This window comes from Lolium perenne, chromosome 4 (assembly GCF_019359855.2).
Source record: "Lolium perenne isolate Kyuss_39 chromosome 4, Kyuss_2.0, whole genome shotgun sequence".
NCBI classification, from domain to species: Eukaryota; Viridiplantae; Streptophyta; class Magnoliopsida; order Poales; family Poaceae; genus Lolium; species Lolium perenne.
Window position 1 is genome coordinate 296820513 of NC_067247.2, and position 7904 is coordinate 296828416.

The window sequence follows — 7904 nt, forward strand, 5'->3', positions numbered from 1 at the left end:
CACTAATATTGTCATACACAATATAGCTTCAAAGTTCTGACACTATCGGAACTACACTAAGTTCTCAAAGAACTTTTCGACTTAACATCCTCAGTCATTGTCAAAACAATGACATACTCTGCCTTCATTTGTAGAATCCGTCACAATATTTAGAACTTATCTAAATCTGGCATAGACATATTCTAGCTCATTGTGCTACCCTTTTTAAATAACACTTAGCCTAATTGAGATTGAAATTTTATTTTATATGTGACCAAACTAATATCGGTGCAACACTTTACAGCGATTTGTTTGTCATTACCCATATAAAACTATATATATCCTTGGTTCTTCTAAAGCACTCAGGGATATTGTTACTGTTGTCCAATGATCATTACATATCATTCTGGTATATGCTCGTAACACTTTAGAGCATATGATATCTGACTTTGTACATATTACTCGTGATCTAAAATCACTCATGTGTTTTTACTCATCGAGTGTCAAATACACTCAAGTCTTGTTAAACCTTTACATGAAAGGAACACCTTCTTAATATTGAACCACTTCAATATTCATTCTATGTACTTTGACTTAAACTTATTATGTATTTCAATCTATCTTCATAGATCTTGACACTAAATATGTTTCAGTCCATATCTTTTCATTGAAGTTAATTCTCAATGAAACCTTTTTAATCAATTATATAATTACATTATTTATAATCAACGATATGTCATCTACATAAAGTGTTACAAATATGTCTCAGCGCTCCCACTTAATTTCTTGCAAATGCAAGCATCTTCATCGTTTCTTGTGAAATCAAAAACTCTTTGACTATTTCATCCGGTAAAGATTCCAACTCCGCGATACTCACTTCATCCAATTGAAGTTCGTATACCTATCTAGTATTCCACGGACTAGCAAAAACTCTTGGTTGTATCTAGTATACATCCTTCATACACACTTCTGGTAAGGAATGTATTTCTGCCATCCTTCTATCATATCTCATAAAAGAAATATGTAGCGATTACTAGAATAATCCACATAGACTACAAGCATTGCCACGGAAGATCTAATCTTATCGTAGTCAACTCTTTGAACTTTGTCGTAAACAACTTTTCGATAAGTCAAGCTTCTTTAAGGATATTCCATCCAAGTCCATCTATTTTATAGATCCATTTACTTTCAAAAAGTATTCATCTATCTTGGATTTCATGGCGCATAGCCATTTTAACGGAGTCAGGGCCCATCATAACTTCTTTGTTTGCAGTTGGTTTATCATTGTTCAAAGTCAATCCTTTGTCCACAAATCATTTATTTGATCACAAAGTAAACCATACCTACAAGGTTCAATATGTACTTCGATCTCCATGGCTAAAACACTTTGTAGTCATGGGAGCCATGATTGTCGTAGCTGCTTCCGGAACCATTTCCGATGCTGCGCTACTCTGATCATTATGCTCAGGTTCATAAACCTTATCAAGTTCTATTGTCCTCCCACTCAAATACTTCGCTAGAAAACAATTTCTTGGAAATAAGCAAGTAACATTAACAAACACTTTTGTCTTTTACTTCATAGTGGGAAGAATTCCCAATCCATTCTCTTGGGATAACCAACAAAGATATTCATCCAGTTTTGGTTGTAAACTCATTTACTTATACCAAAATTTTAAGAAAGGACTATTAGGGTTTATACCCATGCCATAACTTGTATGGTGTCATTTCAACGGATCATGATGATGCTCTATTCAGTGTAAAAGCGGTAGTCTCTAAAGCATAATCCACAAAAATATAATGGCTTCATTTTATCTCATCATTAATCCAACAAGGTTTGGATACGTCTCTCGGACACTTTATCATCACTATGATACTCCAAGAAACGTGAGTTGTAGAACAACTTCATAACTCTCTTAGATGTTCGCTAAAACTCGTAATTCAAATATTTCCACTATGATCCAATCATAGATATTTGACTTTTCTACTTCATGCTGAAATTTATTTGAATCCATTCAAATGTTTCAAACCTCTTCCTTATCGAATATATCCACATATATATACTCAATTCATTGTTGGAAGTTTTCATGAAGTACAAGAATCTCCCGCACACAACTATGCCCAGTGAACCACATATATCATCATGTATGTTTCCACTAAGTTAGTTGCCCGTTTAACTCTTGGCCTATGAACGGTATTTAAGTCATTTCCTTTTAGAAGAGATTTGCAAGCGCCAAATGATTCAAAAATCATATGACTCAAAAAATTCCATTCAAATGGAGTTCCTTCATGCGTTCCTTTCTAACATGACCTAAATGGCGGTTCCACTAATGAGTGGAATTCAAATCGTTTGCCTTATGGCATTTTAGCGTCAGTGTTATGTATGTGTGTTTCACCATTAAGATTTATAATAACTTATCCACCGTACATGGAGCAATGTCATAATTTGAACAACTCGTTGTTTTCATTTGACCAGAGCAAAATAACAATTTATTAAGTTCTTTATTATAAACTCAAAGGGCTAGGTAGAATGCCAACGACAAACATAATAACATTTTATTATGTTCCAGACGTGCATTATTACCATATTCCTTATCAGTCACTTAGGCCATCGTATTCTTGTATTGCGTTGTATTGTATGACATCTCATACCAACCAATCTGGTACAAATACCCAAGAATTTTATTATGTGACCAAGCAAGGAATACATCCATAACATGTATATCATCTATATACACCTGAGCTAGACTTTCTAGTCTTTTCCTTTCTTTCTGCCAAAATATCTTTGTGGTTTCTCTTTTAGCTTTCCCCATTCTCAGAAAACACTTCACCTTCAATAACTTCTAGGTCCATTGGTCAAATACCAATAACCTTGAGGTTCTTACCTTGAAGTTGATCATCATATGACAAGTGTTCCAGACTTCACTATTAGTAACTTTGTAATATGATGAACAATTTCAGTCATAATTTTATCCATCATATCATGACGACTTTCCGAGACCATGTCTGCACATGCTAGGCTCGTAAAGTTTAACCTCAGTATTCACATGTGCAAATCTGGCTTGCACCCGTTGTATGCACACGTAGAATCTATCACACCCGATCATCACGTGATGCTTCGAAACGACGAGTCATAGCAACGGTGCATACTAAGGACGATCATTTCATGGATATGCGAATATCGTTAGTGCCCAACTTAGTTGGAGGATTGGGACGCCTGGCGTCTTCAACCTTCGTACATTCCCATAAAACTTATGAGTTTATGTAGTCTCACTAGATTATATTCTATCATCTTGCAATAAGGTCTTAGATATCACATATATCTCATACCTCGCTTATTTCTGAAAACAAAATTTTCAGCTCCTTACTTTTCAAACGGATTTGAACTTCAAGTTTCACGGAGACAAGATGATTGGGTACTAATTGAAACCATTGCTCTTTGAATCATCAATGTGAGGTTTACTAAAAGTTTGCATTAGGACTTAATCATATCTTGATTCTTTAACAATACGGTACCAGTCCGTAAAGTTACTTGTCAGACTTAACAATATTTCTATCTCAATTACAAGACTAGCGCATGGTAGAAAACGGATGCCAATTCTACAAACTTTAATTCAAAATACTATTCAGACTATGTTCATGATAATTAGTTCATGTTTTAATCTAATTACTAATGAACTCCCACTTAATACAACATCCCTCATGGTTGTTAAGTGGCACACGATCCATATCCACTACACCAAAACCGATCATCACGTGAGATGATGTAGCTTCAATGGTGAACATCAACATGTTGATCATATCATCCATATGACTCGTGTTCAACCTTTCGGTTTCCTATGTCCCGAGGCCATGTTACGTACATGCTAGGCTCGCCAAGCAAACCCAAGTATTCCGCGTGTGCAAACATGGCTTACACCCGTTGTATGTGAACGTAGAATCTATCACATCCGATCATCACGAGATGCTTCAAAACGACGAACTGTAGCAACGGTGCATACGAGGGGAGAACACTTTATTATCTTGATATTAATGTGAGGGATCATCTTATAATGCTACCGTCTCGATCTAAGCAAGATAAGATGCATAAAGGATTAACATCACATGCAATTCATAATATGTGATATGATATGGCCTTTCTTCTTGTGCTTTTGATCTCCATCTCCAAAGCACACGAGCATGATCTCCATCATCACCAGCATTGCACCAAGGTTCATGGCACCGCTTCATGGTTGTCCATCACTTATAGCTACTATAACAACTACTTGAAATAAAGCTATTACATGATGAATAGATACGCAGGTCTTAACAAATTTAAAGACAACCATTAGGCTCCTGCCGGTTGCCATAATACAATAATGAACATCTCATACATCCAATATAATCATCATCACATCATGGCCATATCACATCACCAAACCCTGCAAAAACAAGTTAGACGCCTCTAATTTGGTTTGCATATTTTACGTGGTTTAGGGTTTTCGAGTAAGATCCAATCTACCTACGAACATGAACCACAACGGTGATACTAGTGTTGTCAATAGAAAGAGTAAATTGCAATCTTCACTATGGTGGGAGAGACAGACACCCGCAAAGCCACTTATGCAATACAAGTTGCATGTCAAGCGTGGAGCAAGTCTCATGAGACGCGGTCATGTAAAGTTAGCCCGGGCCGCTTCATCCCACCATCCCGCAAGATGCAAAGTACACAAACTAAAACAACAAGAGCATCACCGCCCACAAAACCATTGTGTTCTACTCGTGCAACAGATCTATGCATAGACATGGCTGTGATACCACTGATGGGGTTCGTAGCATAGAAAACAAAAATTTTCCTACCGCAAGACGAATAAATCCAAGATCTAATCTATGGAACACCCAAGATCTAATCTACAAGATCGAAGCAACGAGATTGATATGAGACTAACCCTCGAAGATTTCCAAAGCCTACGAGATTAGATCTCGTTGTTGGTGTAGACGATCATCCCCAGTGCTGCAATCCGGCAGCACTTCCGTACTCGGTCGCGCGTACGGTGTCGATGAAGCCCGTCCTCTCCCCGTTCCAGCGGGCAGCGGAGGTGTGGTAGATCTCCTCCAAGTTCCAGCAGCACGACGGCATGGTGGTGGTGGTGGAGGAAGAAAAGCTGCAGGGCTTCGCCTAAGCCTGCGCAGCGTATGGAGGAGGAGAGGGGCGGCCAGAGGAGGAGGCAAGGGGGGATAGGTTGGCCGGCCACCCCCTCCCCTCTTTATATAGGGGGCCAGGTCGGCTGGGGTGGCCCCCTTTCCCATCTAGGGTTAGGGGGGGCGGCGGCCAAGTGGGGGGAAGAGGGATTTCTTCCCCCCCAAGTTGATCCCCCCTAGGGTTTTGGGGAAACCCTAGGGGTTTGGCCGGCTGGGCCTTGAGGGGCATGTGCCCCTGGCCCATTAGGCTAGGGAGCACCCCCTTGGCCCATGCTAGGCCTCCTAGGGTCGTGGGCCCACTGGTGGGACCCCCGGAACCTTCTAGAACCTTCCCGGTCATCCACCGGAAAAATCCCGAACTTTTCCGAAACCTAGAAATCAACTTCCCTTATATGAATCTTATTCTCCGGACCATTCCGGAGCTCCTCGTGACGTCCTGGATCCCATCCGAGACTCCGAACAAACTTCGTCTCCATACCATATTCAAATCTACTCATGCGACATCGAACCTTAAGCGCGTCACCCTACGGTTCGTGAACTATGCAGACATGGTCGAGACTCCTCTCCGAGCAATAACCAATAGCGGGATCTGGAGATCCATAATGGCTCCCACATATTCAACGATGACTTAGTGATCGATTGAACCATTTACATACGATGCCAATTCCCTTTGTCACGCGATATTTTACTTATCCGAGGTTCGATCATCGGTATCTCCATACCTTGTTCAACCTCGTTACTGACAAGTACTCTTTACTCGTACCGTGGTATGTCATCTCTTATGATCCAATCATATGCTTGCAAGCTAATCAGATGACATTCCACCGAGAGGGCCCAGAGTATATCTATCCGTCATCAGGATGGACAAATCCCACTATTGATCCATATGCCTCAACTCACACTTTCCAAATACTTAATCCCATCTTTATAACCACCCATTTACGCAATGGCGTTTGATGTAATCAAAGTACCCTTCCGGTGTAAGTGATTTACATGATCTCATGGTCGAAGGACTTAGGCAACTATGTATCGAAAGCTTATAGCAAATTGAACTTAATGACTTGATCTTATGCTATGCTTATTTGGGTGTGTGTCCATTATATCATTCACCTAATGACATAACCTTGTTATTAATAACATCCAATGTTCATGATCACGAAACCATGATCATCCATTAATCAACAAGCTAGTTATACAAGAGGCTTACTAGGGACTCCTTGTTGTTTACATAACACACATGTATCAATGTTTCGGTTAATACAATTATAGCATGGTATGCAAACATTATCATAAACACAAAGATATACTATAATAACCATTTTATTATTGCTTCTTGGGCATATCTCCAACAACACCTTCACCAAGGAAACAGAGCACCCATGCATCACCTTCACAAAGCTTTCCCTCGGAACCACAACAAGAAGTGGACAGAGGTGCCTCTCCAGAATCATGCCCCAACAAGGTTTAATGACCCCAATCTAGTGCCATCATGGTCGGCTCAGACACAAACCAGAGCAAGGATTTCTCCAGGATATGCACCTCAATTGTTAGCCGCAAGACAAGACAAGAAGCTGCATTCCACCAGAGGGGAGGAGCTGTAGGACCGCGACACAACCGGGTGGAAGGCCACCCACGGAAACTCACCCTCGTGCATCAGTGAGGGATGGATCTGGACTCATGGCCCACAAAGCATACCCGTGGTGGAATAGATAGGGCCCCTTGGCCGTGTGTAGCCGGACCTAGGGCAGGGATCTCATCTCCGGCTTGGGATCTAGGAGTGCGCATAGACCAAGGAGCAGTCGCCGGCTAGTGTCCATGAAGGAGATAAACATTGGCCTTCCAAAGATGGGTGTGGTTGCCGCAGACACACGCAGAAATTTGGATCTCTGGGAGGCTAAGTTTGGAAATACAGGGCTATCTCACTAGGATTCCCTGTGACCTTCGGCAATAGGCCCGCCACCACCACGGCGGAGGCCGGCGACAATGCTGGTAGGGAGGGGAAAGATCGGGGGTCGAGGTGGTAGTGCCAGAGTTTCTCCCACGTCTCCCTAGGTCTGAACACATGGGAGTCTCTTCCTCTGTTCCTTACTTTTCGAACTTAATTGAACTCCTGGAAAAATGGGTCTTAGTTTTCAAACTGACACCGTAGCATTATGCTTGACTTCTCATTTTCAAGAAATTTGGAATATGAATGTGTTATTATTAAATTCTCATTCTCATGAAATTTAGAACATTACAAGATTCTGTAAAGATTTTACAAGATTTACAAATGAGGTTTTTTTTCTAAATATGTCCATAGAGAGCTACTCCCTATGTTTCTGAACTAATACCACCACAGGACATGGTTCCATAGGCGCTTGTACTCCTCCATAGGTTTCACATGTCTCACTTCCTCGCCAATGACTTCAATGGTTTTGAAGACTTGTTCTCCTCCTAGATGCAAGATCTTTGCTTGGTTAGCACTTCAAAATCGTGTTTCCCATGGTGAATCGACTTCATAAGTGGGGATGGCCAAAGTATGTGAATGGTAATCTTTGCAACAAAGTTCAATAATAGGGCTGCACCTATTTCTACAATATCGTTTCACCCTCATAGTTGGACAAGCTTGAAATGTTGTCTTGGGCTAGCCGGCATTCAACCTCAAGAATGGATCGTGGTACACTCCTTGAAGGAATGGTGGAGAGATGTGATTAAAAAGGGGGGGTCAAGAAAGTAAGACTTTGGCCTCCCAAGCGAGATGCTAGTCT